At 40.8% G+C, this 15,083-nt stretch overlaps 2 non-coding genes across 2 annotated transcripts; one reads left to right on the forward strand and one right to left on the reverse strand.

Annotated features, from left to right (window-relative positions):
* Positions 1-321: 321 nt before the first annotated feature.
* On the forward strand, positions 322-428 carry LOC120254905. Its single transcript, XR_005534805.1, has one exon. It is a non-coding gene; the product is annotated as a small nucleolar RNA R71 (small nucleolar RNA).
* Positions 429-14,691: 14,263 nt separating this feature from the next.
* Positions 14,692-14,798, reverse strand: LOC120254906. Its single transcript, XR_005534806.1, has one exon. It is a non-coding gene; the product is annotated as a small nucleolar RNA R71 (small nucleolar RNA).
* Positions 14,799-15,083: the final 285 nt, after the last annotated feature.

Consider the following 15,083-nt stretch of genomic DNA (forward strand, 5'->3'; position numbering starts at 1 on the left):
TCGAAAGGAGCATGTCCTCCACCACAACCGGTGCAATTGGTCATGGCCGTAATTCTATTCGAAGCTATAAGATCTAGCTTCTTACTTAAACTCTTCACTTGGGCCGCCAATGAAGTTACCGCGTCAATTTCATGGAGACCGGCCACTGTTTTCTTTTCCCTAGCGTTCCACTGGTAACTATTTAACCCTATTTCCTCAATCAATTGACGAGCCTCGTCGGGGGTTTTTCTACCTAAGGTACCTCCTGCCGCCGCATCCAAGACTTGCCTTGTACTCGGGTTCAAACCATTGTAGAAGGTTTGAACAATCATCCACTCCGGGAATTTGTGTTGCAGACACTTGCGTAGGAGTTCCTTGAACCTTTCCCATGTCTCGAATAGAGACTCCAATTCCAACTGCATAAAGGATGAGATCTCATTCCTAAGCTTTGCTGATTTTCCGGGAGGGAAATAATGGGCTAAAAAAGCTTCTACCATCTCCTCCCATGTAGTGATTGATGCTCTAGGTAATGAGTGTAGCCACTGCTTCGCTTTCCCCTTTAAGGAAAATGGGAAGGCTCTCAACTTGATGGCATCATCTGTCACATCATTTATCTTCAGCATGTCACACATCTCGAGGAAGCTCTCTATGTGACTGTTTGGATCCTCGTCGGCGAAACCGTTGAATTGTGCGGACTTCTGCATCATATGGATGAATGCCGGCTTTAGCTCAAAATTCTGAGCTGTAATTGGGGGACGCACAATACTCGATTGTGTCCCCAACACTTAAGGTTTGGCATAATCGGATAGTGTTCGTTGTTGCTCATTTTGTTCTGCCATGTTATCAGATCGTTCTACTTCCAAATCAGCTGGATAGGCTATTCTTGTAAAGGGTCTTTCCCTTTCCTTCGAAGTGTACGTTCAAGCTCAGGGTCTCCTTCAATCAATATTGACAGATTCCCTCGGGTCATAACCTGGAGCTGCACCAAAAGTAAAGAAAAAGAAAATCAGAATGATGAAAGAATAAGAAGATATGAAATAGAATGTGTAGTGAAATAGCTAAGAAAACAAAGTGCAAAGTATCTCTAAACACCTAACTCCCTGGCAACGGCACCAAAAACATGACAAGTTCCCCTTGCTTATATCCCGCAAGTGCACGGGTTTGTCGAAGTAATAATCCCGGATGAGCGGGGTCGAATCCACACGGAGTAGGGAGTAAAGACACTTAATTCGATTCTTAGCTATGTGGAGTATCAACAATGATAAGTGTGGTAATGATTCACTTCTCAGAAATTAAAAGCAACAAGTAAGAGAGCAAAAGTAAGGAGGAGGCAAGGCAATCGATAAAGATGGGGTACTCGGATGATGTTTCACCTTGGATAATCGCTTCAAGTGCAAGAACTCTCTATTATGCTTCCTAATTAATGCAATGGTAAGTCGTGGAAATCCTTACATACATAGTCCTAAATCTAAGGTCAACTATGCCTAACTCTATACATGTCTCGAAGGAGAAATCGAACAATCTCAACACCTGGCACTCGCATAGAGTTGCAATGAGCTCTAGGGATTCCAAGTGATAAATCTCTTTCTAGATTTAGACCTAACCCTTTGGTCCAGGCGGAAGGTCCCTAGCGACATTTAAGCTCTAGATACTAAGATCACCTCAACGCTTCACTCCATTGCACACGCAACTTGGCCCCAGCGGAGGTTCATCCCTTAGACCATTCACTCTATTATGGCCGCAAAGAACTGGAGGAACGGAGGTAGAATCTATCACATTGGATGGGAAAGGGGACGCTCCTGTACCTCTCGACTCACCCTCTCAACCCTCTCTAACCTAGCTTTGTCTAACGCTCATGGTGTGTCACTCACTCACAAGGTTACCAACAAGAACTCTCAACCCTAGTGTCACTCTAGGGGAAATGTTCATACAATCAAGCATTCAAGGTTTGAACTCACAATAAACATCAATTTATTGAAAGCATAATAAAGAAGCTCAATGAAACGAATACATCCTAGGGTTCACAATCACCAAAGTACCCACTAGGGGTTTAGCTCTCCTTGGAGCTAAGTACAATCAAAGAAATCGAATGTAAAAGCAATGAAATCATAAAGAAACCCCCTCGATGGTCGTGTTGATGGTCTTGTGGAAAGTCCTCTACTCGTTGTCCAGGGATTCCTTCGTCCGGTATAGGATACGCCTCGATGGAAGCTCCCCTACCAACCTTCTTCCTAATGGAATCGCAATGTTAGAGCCGTAGAACCTCATCAAAACCTTGGCCAATACCCCTCGAAACCCTAGCCAAAGCCTTCTCGCAAGTTGGGGAAACGATGGAGAAAAGAATACCAAAATCGGGGCAGAATCGGCTTTAAATAGGGCTAGAATCGGGCAACTCCACGGGCGTGGACGGTACACGTGCCCGTGCGGAATTTCCACATGGGCGTGGATAATTACTACACGCCCGTGTGGATTCTCTGTCTCACTGATTTCTCGGCCGACCGTGAGCAGGTCGTTTGCTACAGATTGCTGCAAGCACTGCTACAGCTTTGGACCTGAATAACTTCCCAATTCCATACTTTCATCGGGGTAACGCAAACGGGCACACGTTCACGTTGTGAATCACTTGCTTCTTCAATGATATATATGTTGGTGGGGTTCTTCTTCTTGTATGCATAAGACGGAATGCTCGAGTGTGCCTGCCTTTGTGCCCCTCCAAATGTATGTACTCACTCGAATGCGAGGAGGTTGGCACACACTCTAGCATTTCACACCTGTCCTATGTCTTCGTGTTTGAACCTTAGCAAGATCTCCTCCAAAATAGGTGCATTATGATCCACATTGGCCCATTTCCTTCAAACTCGTCCTCATAACCCTACCCGCATAAAAGTAACATAAAAACACACATATTAATGTAAAAAAAATGAGAAAAGTAATGCTCAACATAAGGAATGAACGCTTCTCATTCATATCGCACAAGCACTTATCAGGTTGCCTCCCAAGAAGCCCTTGTTTAACGTCACGAGCCTGACGTGCCTCATTCCTTACCTCATGGGGGTTCAAAGAGTTTGAAGCCCCCCCTAGTTTCCCTTGTAATGTTGTTATTGAAGTATAATTTCAATCGTTGCCCATTGACCTTAAAAGTGCCATTTTCCGAGTGGGTTACCTCAACTGCTCCATGTGGGAAACTTGAGTCACCGTGCATGGACCCGACCAATGTGATCTTAGTTTCCCTGGAAATAATTTCAACCTGGAGTTGAACAGTAGGACTTGATCTCCCTCGTGAAATTATTTAGGATGCTTGATGCGTCTATCGTGGTACTCTTTTACTTTTTCTTTATAGAGCTCTGAACTCTCATATGCCGTGGAGCACCACTCATCAAGTTCATTCAGTTGGAGTTTTCTCTTGCAACCTGCAAGAGAAGAATCGAGATTTAGAAACTTAATAGCCCAATACTCTTTATGCTCAAGCTCAATAGGTAAATGGAAAGCTTTTCAATAAACTGGCCTATACGGAGTAATTCCAATAGGAGTCTTGTAAGCTTTTCTGTAGGCCCAGAAAGCGTCATCTAGATGTTCTGCCCAATCTCTTCGGTTCTGAGATACAGTTTTCTCCAAAATTTGCTTTAAGTCCCTGTTGGACACTTCTACTTGCCCACTAGTTTGTGGATGGTATGGTGTTGCCATTTTATGGGAGACTCCATAGCGCTTCAAAATTTTTACAAATTGGGCGTTACAGAAATGAGTGCCCCTGTCGCTAATGATTGCACGTGGTGCACCGAACCTGGAAAATAATTTCTTAAAGATTTTATGACCACCCTCGCATCATTTGTTTGTGAGGCTTAAGCCTCCACCCATTTAGACACATAATCGATTGCCATGAGTTTGAACTTTTATCCATGGGAGCTCGGGAAGGGTCCTATAAAATCAGTCCCCCACACATAAAAGACTTCACAGGTTTGGTTCCAATTTTGGGGCATCTCGTCCTGGCGAGATATGTTGCATACCCGCTGACATCTATCACAAGCTTGAATAAATTTCTGGGTGTCTTGGAATACTGATGGCCAATAGAAACCTGCATCAAGAATTTTCTTTGTTGTTCTATTTGCAGCATAATGGCCACCAGTGGGTCCTGAGTGGCAATGCCTCAAAATGCTTCAAACCTCTACCCTAGAAACACATCTACGAGCAACCTGATCGAAACAAACTCTGAATAGGTATGGATCCTCCCATATGTAGTGTTTAAGTCTGAAAAAAATTTCTTCTTTTGTTGATATGTAAACCATTTCGGGATGACCCCACCGACCAAGTAATTAGCAAAATTGGCAAACCAGGGTGGTTCCTGGTCTTCTACTACCTAGATATTATACAAGTGTTCTTTTAGGGAATGAGTCATTAATGTCCTTTTTCTCTAATAGTTTAAGTGCCGTAGCTCTCTAAATGAGATAAAAGGATCGCTTGCAAGATTCTCCGCCTCCCCGCTTGGCCTTAATCTCTAGGTCAAATTCTTGAAGCAATAAGACCCACCTTATCAAACATGGTTTGCCATCTGATTTGCTAAGTAAGTACCTCAAAGCTGAATGATCAGCGTACACCACCACTTTAGAAAGAACAAAATATGACCAGAATTTATAAAAGGCAAATACCACAGCAAGTAGTTCCTTCTTAGTCACAGTGTAATTCTCTTGGGCTCCCGTTAGAGTCTTGCTTGCATAGTAAATGGTATGGAAATGTTCATCTCTCTCCTGACCAAGTACTGCCCAACTGCAAAGTCACTCGCATCACATATCAATTCGAATGGAGAGTCCTAATCTAGGGCTACCATGATGGGTGCTTGAATTAGTTTCTCATTGAGTGTAACAAAGGACATCATGCAATAATTATTGAACTCAAATGGGACATCCTTTTCCAACATCCTGTCAGGGGTCTAGCAATTTTTGAAAAATCTTTGATGAATTATCTATAGAATTCGGCATGTCCCGAAAAACATGTTATGGCCTTAACAGAATTTGGAGGTGGTAATCTGATTGATCACCCCCAAGTATACGGGATCGCCAAGTAATACCCTATGAGTGACACAGGGGTCATAGTGTTCCACGGGGCCAAGGAAGTATTATTTCTCACTCTTCATCTATTATATAGCCTACAATTCTTAGTATGAAGAATAAATGAAATAAAATAAAATAAACTAACTAATCCATGGCCGGGTAACTAGCACACGGATGTAAACAAACAAGGGAGTGTTTGGACAAGGAATCCACCTAGGGTTCTAATTAAGTCCCGAACTAGTATGAGTTAAAAATGCATTGATGATGATTGAGACCTAGAGACCTCGTGATTAGTTTAGCCCCAATCTCTTGGCGACTAACCCCTGATCCCATACGAATGTCAATCGGAATCTCATCTGGATCAACACACATATGATCGCATTAAGTTCTAGGAGTTCTTTAATAGGAGTAAACCTACAATCCTTCGGCTTAAACCTAGCAATTAAAGGCTACCAACACCCGATCTCTCGACGTATAGGCACAAGTATACCCTTTCAATCTCTCCTAGATGTAGTACACGTGAGTAGGTCACATCTACGCATACAACTCATAATAGAATTATGGATTTTTCCATACATGTAATTCTAAGCATCAAAGCATGAAAGATTGAATCTCAAACAACCATCAAATTAAATGAAGAACAACATCCCAAGCTCATACTAACATCACCGGAAGATGGCCAAAAGTCCTCAAGAATGTGTGGTCGCGGTAGCCCAAGAGGCCAAGAAGAAGTCTCTCTCATTTGCCCAACAAATGTTCTTTTATATACCTCAAATTGGCCTCCATACGGGTGGTATACCGGCTCAATGAGGACCTCATTGAGGCCATTTGGGGTAGGAAAAAGTGCATAAAAGCTCTCGTAACAGTATCCATACTGGCTCAATGAGCATCTCATTGAGCTAGTATGCCATCATGCAAACTGTCCACTTCTATGGCTACAGTAATCATCCCGGGCAGCAGTAAGGCCGTATGCCATGATTCAATTCCTGACTTGAAAACTCTACAGGTGCTACAGTGCATCTACAGTGTCAGTGTTACAGTACCATTGCTATAGTACTCCTACTATAGTATTTTGCTGTAATGAATACACTACAATAACGTGACCTGGTTTTCTTCTCTTTTTTGCCCAAATTGTATCTTCGTGTCCTCCGTGGTGTTTCTGTCCCAGCAAAGCAAATAACACATGATTAAGCACAAAAAGGGCATCAATTCTTATTAAAATACATGCTAGGAGTATGCAATATATATACTAAAATATGTAGATTTAGATACTTATAAAATATCCCCACACCTAAGCATTTGCTTGTCCCCAAGCAATCACATCATGAAAAACATAGATAATGATAAGTGGCTAAATGTATTACCTCCAGCTCAAATAAATACAAGACTCTACAGGCATTGGAAAATGATAAAGAGATAATGAGTTACAACCATTATGTACATAAGACAGATCCAGTCTCACCTCTTATATGTATGTGCCATGTGTGTGAACCTTGTAATTCATTTGCCCTGATCTGGTCTAGCCTACTGACTTCAATTAGTACATCTCTAGATGCTAATCACTCCACATGCATGAGTACTAAGTCTTAAAATGCTAAGTGTTGCTTCAATGAGCAAGTAGGATCCTTCTAAGCCTTAAACTTGAATTAACTCCCTCTTCTTTCTCAGAATCTATAGTAGGTAGTCAACAAGATCACTAGCGTTTTTATTTTCAGTTCATTTTATTTTTTTCTTTTTCGAGTCCGACTGACATAGACTGCACTAAAAAAATCTTTCTGGAGGGTGAACATGCTGGTTAGGCACAAGAGCCACCCAACTAATTGATTACAGTCTACATAGACACATTCATGCTTCACTAGCAGAGGAATACTGACATAGACTCATTTTTTCTTTTTCTCTTTTTTTTCACTTATTTTCATTTTTTTTTTCACATTCACCCTAGATCACGTCTTCAGACTACTCTACATGCCATAAAACTAGGGCTAGCTCAACAAGACTTAGAAGTTGTTAAGAGTTCATTGAATGAAAGAACTTAATACTCTAAGACCAAATACTCAAAGTCCTGTGTTAAGCATACAAGAGAGATAGAGTAGTCAAGTTGGCTATTCCCAGGGCATCAACACAAGATTCAGTGCACAAAACAGTACTAGAGGTGAAACATGATTCAATAGAGCATAACAACAAATATGTAACTCACATCAATCATTAAACCATGCTAGAAGAGTCTTACAAGAATGAGCAAGCCATCATGGGTATACTATTATGTAGATAATAACCCTAATTCATAAAATACACCCTTCCCCACATCTAGAGTTGTACATTGTCCCCAATGTACACTAATCATAAAAAGCATGGTAATATATGTAATGAAAACAATGGAGGAGGGTGGAATGAACTTCCCCGGTTATTCTTGTGCACACGGCGAGATGTGACCCGAACAAAAGGTATGGCGAGCTATACATGTCGGGTCCGGCTTCCACTAAATGGAAGGAGGGCTTACCAAGCTCCCTTAATGCCCTGCAAGGCATAAAGGGGACATCATCATTCCACAAAAATTTACAAGGAAGAGATGGGGAGTAATCATGCAAAAACTAACACAAAAACTAGAAAATAAAGTCTAAACAACAAAACATAGTGTCCATGCTAGTTCTTGTCCTTAGAATTAGGTTTCTCATCACAAAAATAGCATCTTGCTCTATGGTATTCTTGTCCAAAAATGTGGTTACTCATGTGGTGTAAACATATCTCCATTGTTGTTTACCCATTCTTCATCCTCATAATTCCTACAAACCATGAAAAAACCAATCAAGCATAGAGGAATCCAATATAATTCAAAATGTGGTGTAAGAGATGAGGAAACAATGAAAAACATGATGTATAGTGTCCATACGGCCGTACGGGTACTGTTCACTCCGAAAGAACCTTCCCAAAAACATGAAAATCGAAAAAGTTTTACATAAATTGATGGGAGACTTCATCCATAACAATCACACCACAAAAACCAAGCCAAATACTTGATAAATTCCACAAATAAGCTCCAAGAATGCATGAACAAAGATAAAACTAGGGCATCAAAAGAGCTTACGACAAAACCTTGAGAAAAACCGGAGTTAAAAACTTTGTCTGAAAAAAATTAGATCGAAGTCTCAAAGAGTTTAGGAGGTGATCTAAGAGAAAAAATGAGATTTTTTGGCCAAGGAATGGTGGAGAAAGAAGAGTGAGAAAAGGTGGCCAAAAAGCTAAGGCATAGCTCTTGCTACAGTGCATACGACCTCAATAAGCAGCTCATTGAGGTCGTTTGGAGTAGTGTAAAGCTTTCGAGAAATCAAACGGCCTCAATGAGCTCCTCATTGAGGCCATATGGACCTAGAATTTGGTTTAAATCCTATAAACACTTCTCCAAACGCATGGGCATGGCTACAAGGTGTTCTAATATCATCTCCAACATCAAATAATGGTTCAAAATTTCAATCTAATGCTTGAAATACTATCCAAAACATGAATTTCTCAAGAAAATAAATGATTAAACCACAAGAAGGAAGATGAGAAAAAATGTACAAGGAAAGTAAGCATGGACTTATTCACACAACAAAAACATAAAAGAAGGACACACTTAACAAAAGCACAATCAACACTTAACTAAAACAAGAAAAGAAGAAAATAAAGAAATTGAAGCTTTGGTTGCCTCCCAAGAAGCGCTTGTTTAACGTCATTAGCTCGACGTACCTCTTGCTCACCTTAAGGAGGCTTCAAGAGGGTGTGTTCCTCCCAACAACATGTAGCATAGCTACTTCCATGAAAGAAAAGAATTACCTTCCATGATGGTGAGCTTGTCGAGACCAACAACATGGTACCTTTAGGCCGAGAGTTGTGCAATTTAAACTTGGGCGGATCCTTAGATAGTTTGAACCTCCTCCCCGCTTCTACTTCGGTCCCAGCTAAATTTCATGGAGATTCCTCAAAAATCATTTGGGCCTCCAAGGAAAAAGTTTGGTTGAAAATATTTCAAACTCGACATTGGTGGGTCCTTGAACAGTAGAAAACTCCTATCCACATCTTCTTCTTCAACCAAAGTCAATCTTCCATTAATTACCCACAAAAATCATTTGGGCCTCCAAGGAAAAAGTTTTGGTTGGGACGTGTCTAACATTAGCATCGGTGGGTCATTGAATGGCTTCAACCTCCTACCCATATCTTCAATCGACCCGAATAATTCTCTTTTGTGCTTGGTGTTTTGAGTCACTTCCATGCTAAGGGCTAGCTCAAGTGATATTTGTGACACTTATTCTACCTTAAAATAATTGTTCAACCCGATTCTCTAATTTGTGAAGAGAAGCTTGCACAAACAAAAGTGTGGCATCGATGGCCTCAAATCTGGCATTACACTTGGCATCAAGGGTATGAAGTTCGGTGGTGAGGGCATCAAATTTGGTGTCGATGTCTCGAAATCTCTGTTCAGTATTTATCATGAATTTTGCTAACACATCCTCTGTAGTAAATCTCTTTACTAGTGGTGGTTGTTGCATTTTTGAACCCTGAGGAGGTGCAACCTCTTGATTTTTCCCTTGATTCAATGAAAATTTTGGGTGGTAAGGGTTTCCTTGTAGTCTTTGGTTTTCAATATAATCAACATGGGCATCAATTTTAGTGGCCGAAATTGTGTTAGAATCATTCAAATTGCAAGCCCCTTGCATTTGCCAAGAAAATTGTACCTTGCACAAAAGAAGATATAAAGAACAAAGTTAAACAAAATAAGAAAAAATATGTACAAAGATTAATATGTTCAAATAAAAGAAAAATGGCTAGAGTAATAGATTACAAGATTTCCTAATATTCCTTGAATCCCCGGCAACGGCGCCAAAAACTTGATTGATCGCCCGTAAGTATACGGGATTGCAAAGTAATACCCTGTGAGTGACAAAGGGGTCGTAGAATTCCACGGGGCCAATGAAATATTATTACTCACTCTTCATCTATTATCTAGCCTACAATTCTTACTATGAAGAATAAATGAAATAAAATAAAATAAACTAACTAATCTATGGCCGGGTAACTAGCACAGGGATGTAAACAAACAAGGGAGTATCAAGAATGAGAAGGGAGTGTTCGGACAAGGAATCCACCTAGGGTTGTCATTAAGTCCCGAACTAGGATGAGTTAAAGATGCATTGATGATGATTGAGACCTAGAGATCTTCTGAGTAGATTAGCCCCAATCCCTCGGTGACTAACCCCTGATCCCATACGAATATCAATCGGAATCTCTTCCGGATCAACACACCTATGACCGCATTAAGTTCTAGGAGTTCTCTAATATGAGTAAACCTACTATCCTTCAGCTTAAACCTAGCAATGGAGGGCTACCAACACCCGATCTCTCGGCGTATAGTCACAAGTATCCCCTTTCAATCTCTCCTAGATCTAGTACATGTGAGTAGGTCACATCTACGCATACAACTCATAATAGAATTACGGATTTCTCCATACATGTAATTCTAAGCATCAAAGCATGAAAGATTGAATCTCAAACAACCATCAAATTAAATGAAGAACAACATCCCAAGTTCATACACAAGATTAACCCTAGGGTTCATCCAAATCCAAAGACAACAATAAGTTAATCCCTCATGATAAGGGACACTTATACAATATACAAGGAAGATAAAAACATAACAAAAGTAATGAAAACCCCCTCAAATTGGCCTCTATACGGGTGGTATACCTGCTCAATGAGGACCTCATTGAGGCCGTTTGGGGTAGGCAAAAATGTATAAAAGCTATCGTAACAGTATCCATACTGGCTCAATGAGCACCTCATTGAGCCAGCATGCCATCAAACAAACTGTCCACTTCTATGCCTACAGTAATCATCCCGAGCTCAATCCCGGGCAGCATTGAGGCCATATGCCATGATTCAATTCCTGACTTGCCAGGTGCTAGAGTGGCAACTACAGTGTCAATGCTACAGTACTCTTGCTACAGTACTTTGCTGTAGTGTATATGCTATAGTACCGCGACATGGTTTTCTTCTCTTTTTTGCCCAAATTGTATCGTCGTGTCCTCTGTGGCGTTTCTGTGCCCTGCAAAGCAAATAACACATGATTAAGCACAAAACGGGCATCAATTCTTATAAAAATACATGCTAGAAGTATGGAATTATATACTAAAATACATACATTTAGACTCTTATCATAATTTTTTGATGGTGGAAATCTTTGGCTTATCGACCTCAATTCAATCTTTTACCATGTCCTCAAAAATGGCTGTCATGTATCTCTGAAAGGTAGCTGTGGCATTACATAGCCCAAAAGGCATGCGGCGATAAGCAAATGTGCCATACGGACAAGTGAACATAGTCTTTTCCTGATCTTCGGGGGCGATGGGAATTTGGAAATAACCAGAGAACCCATTCTGAAAGCAATAGTAGGCATGTCCAGCTAGTCTCTCCAGCATCTGTTCAATGAATGGTAGGGGAAAATGATCTTTTCGGGTGGCTTCATTCAATTTTCTGTAGTCGATGCATACCCTCCACCCTGTAGTTATACGAGTTGGGATTAACTCATATTTTTCATTGGTCATCACAGTCATTCCCCCCTTATTTGGAATCACTTGCACGGGGCTTACCCACTCACAGTCTAATATCTGGTAGATAATACCCGCATTAAGAAGCTTGATGATTTCTGCCCGAAACACTTCCTTCATATTTGGATTGAGTCTTCTTTGTGGCAAGGCTTTGGGTCTGTGTTCTTCCGTTATTAGAATTTTGTGAGTGCAAACAGAGGGGTTTGTCCCTTTTATGTCAGCAATCTTCCAAGCAATCGCTCTCTTGTGCCTTTTTAGCACATCAACCAATCCTTTCTTGTGCTCAACTGTTATGTTGGGAGAGATGATGACTGGAAGTTGTGCACCCTCTCCCAAAAAGGCATACTCAAGGTGCTCAGGTAGTGTTTTCGACTCCAAATATGGTGCTTCCTCAGTTGACAGCATCAAACCTCTGTTCCATAGCCCATCACCCTGTTCGGACCCTGCACTCTCATCGGAACTGTTGTTTGTACCATGGACAAGAAGCTCAAAACATTCGGCATCATATCCTAGACCTTCATGTTGTCCATACTGATGCTCCAAGCCGGACTCCTGTACCTTTGCTAACACCTGGCCCATTTTAGCACGGTCCTCCAGGGTGGGATTCATGGTAGCAGACTGTCGGTCTTCGGTAGTCAAAACAAACTGTTCAATTGGTGATTTGCTTTCTCCTCCCACTGATGGTGTTCCACTTTCCATAAAGGTCTCAAACACTGTGTGCCAGCTGCCATCGTCATAAGATATGCTAGAATCCCCTTATAGCAGAAATGTGTATAAATAGTTGTCTGGAGGGTGTGAAAAATGTTGCTGTGTTTGTCAATTAATCCGGCCTTCAAATCTGTGTACGTAACCTTCCAACTTGATGTTTGGATTTGACATGTTGCACTCACTAGATGAACTATACATAAAGTAATAGAGAATGAATTCAATTATTAAGATCAAAGGAAAATAAAAATAACTATAGAAATGAGTAAAAAATGAAATGGCTAGAGTAATAATCTAAAAGTTTCCTAGAATTCCTTTTAAAGTTCACAGGCAACGGCGCCAAAAACTTTATTGCTTCCCCACAAGTGTACGAGATCGCCAAGTAATACCTCGTGTGAAGACATGAGGATCGTATTCCTCGGGGCTAAGGATCTCTTATTACTCCTTCTCGAACTATTATCTAGCCTAAGATCTCAAGTGATGGAATTTACTCCACCAGAAGCAATTAAAACTAAAACAAGATTTCCAACAAATTAGAAAGAACAAGCAATGAGCAAGCAAGAAATTCAATGTAATGCAAAGGCCTATGGGTGTGGATCCCCTTGAGGAGTATCATGAAACATGGATGATGATTAAAAGATGTAAGGGTAAAATGGACCAAGAGATTTCTAGATTAGAACAACCCCAATTTCTCGGCGATTGAACCCTAATCCCATATGAACATAGATAGGAATTTCTTCCAAATCCACATTCCTATGATTGCATTACGCACAAGGAAATCTCAAATAGGAGTAAACCTACTCTTCTTTGGCTTAAGCAACCATGGAGGGCTACCAACACCCAATTTCTCGGCGTGATTATAAAAGTATTCCCTTCTAATCCATTCATGATCTAATACATGCGAGTAAGTCACATCTACATGCATCACTCATAAAAGAGCTACAGATTTCTCCTTAGTGTAGCACTTAGCATAAAAATAATGGATTAAATCTCAAAATTACCCAAGCATGGAATTAACAAGTAATCATCCAAAATACATGATAAAACCCCCCAAGGTTCACACCCGGTGGCCTTGGGGGTCTTGTGTGTCATCATCCCACAACAAGCAATACAATCAACTGAAACACAAAAGAAAATCATACATGACACTCCCTAGATAAAATAGTGGAGGAGGAGGTAGAAAATGTGCTGAATGATGCTTCCTCTAGCCACGGGTCTCCTTCCTTTAAATCGTGGTAGATCTTCCCTTGAATGATGTTACCTTCTTGCCTTGAGAGTCTTGGACCTTGGCCTTGAATGATCTCTTAGCTTCCTTGCCCTTCTTCTCTTTCCCAAGGTCGTGCAAAGCCGCTCAAGTGATCTCTCAAAATATGCCCAGAAAAAGTCCCTTGTTCTGCCCTAAAAGTCAGTATTTATACTCCCACATGACATATAGCCCGTATAGGTGTCGTATGGGGGTCATATAGCACTCAAAAACCCTAGATTCATGTTTCATACGGGGTGCATACAACCTCCATATGGCCTGTATACTGGGTAGTATTGAAATCTGGGCAGACAACTCCAAGTCATTCCGCTGCTACAGTGCATACAAAATATATATGATCCAAAGTGAATACAATATATATACGAAAACACCTACATTTAGACACTTATCATCTTCACACAAGGTATTACTTGGCGATCCCGTACACTTGCGGGGAAGCAATCAAGATTTTGGCGCCGTTGCCGGGGAACATTAAGGAATTCTAGGAAATTTTTAGATTATTATTCTAGCCATTTCATTCTTTACTCATTTTTATAGTTATTTGTCTTTTCCTTTGATCTTAACTTTCTACCATTTTTCTTGGTTTTGCAAGGTGTTGTGCGTGACACGTTCAAACCCATCGACCTTGATTACACCAGATAGTGAGATTGAAAGAACTTTACATTAGAGATTGAGAGAAGTTGGTGAAGGGTTGGGTACACAAAACATTGAAATTGAGGATAGAGAGTCTTCAATCATGGCCGAAGAGAGACACACTTTATTCGAATATGAAAGATCTCAATTCACGGGTGATAAGTTTAGTGTTCAAGCACCATCTGTGGCATCCAACAACTTTGAAATTTAAGAAAGTACAATCGGCATGGTCTAGAACTCGGTTCAATTCAATGGTCTTGCAAATGAAGATGCACATGACGACCTTTCCCAGTTCCTCCAAATTTTCTCTACATTCAAGATTAATGGGGTGTTAGATGATGCTATCCGTTTGAGGCTATTTCCATTCAGTTTGAGAGACGGGGCATATCATTGGGTTACATCATTATCTCCAGGGTCTATAAAATCATGGAAGGATATGGTTGAGATGTTCATTGGGAGGTATTTTTCGCCAACCAAAGATGCGAAGTTGAGACAAGAATTTTCAGCCTTTAAACAAGGGGAGTCAGAAGCATTGTTTGAAGCCTATAAAAGATTCAAGGATCTCCTTAGAAGGTGTCCCCATCATGGTTTTGCCTCATGGATGCGTGTACAAATCATTTATAATTGGCTGAATTATGCTACTCGCCAACTTATTGATGCCACAGCCGGTGGTTCCCTTAGCAACATGTATCCCGATAAGGCCAAGCAATAACTTGAGTCTATGGTGAGCAATGAATCACATTGGGCCTCAAGACAATCTTTACAAAAGACTACTGGGCTTTATGAAGTGAGTAGCAATGATGTCTTGGCCACAAAGGCGGATGTGTTAACTAGAAAGCTTGATTTTCTTATGGGCAGTAATTCAAGGCCGGAATC

Source organism: Dioscorea cayenensis, unplaced genomic scaffold (assembly GCF_009730915.1).
Source record: "Dioscorea cayenensis subsp. rotundata cultivar TDr96_F1 unplaced genomic scaffold, TDr96_F1_v2_PseudoChromosome.rev07_lg8_w22 25.fasta BLBR01000708.1, whole genome shotgun sequence".
In the NCBI taxonomy this organism is placed as follows: Eukaryota; Viridiplantae; Streptophyta; class Magnoliopsida; order Dioscoreales; family Dioscoreaceae; genus Dioscorea; species Dioscorea cayenensis.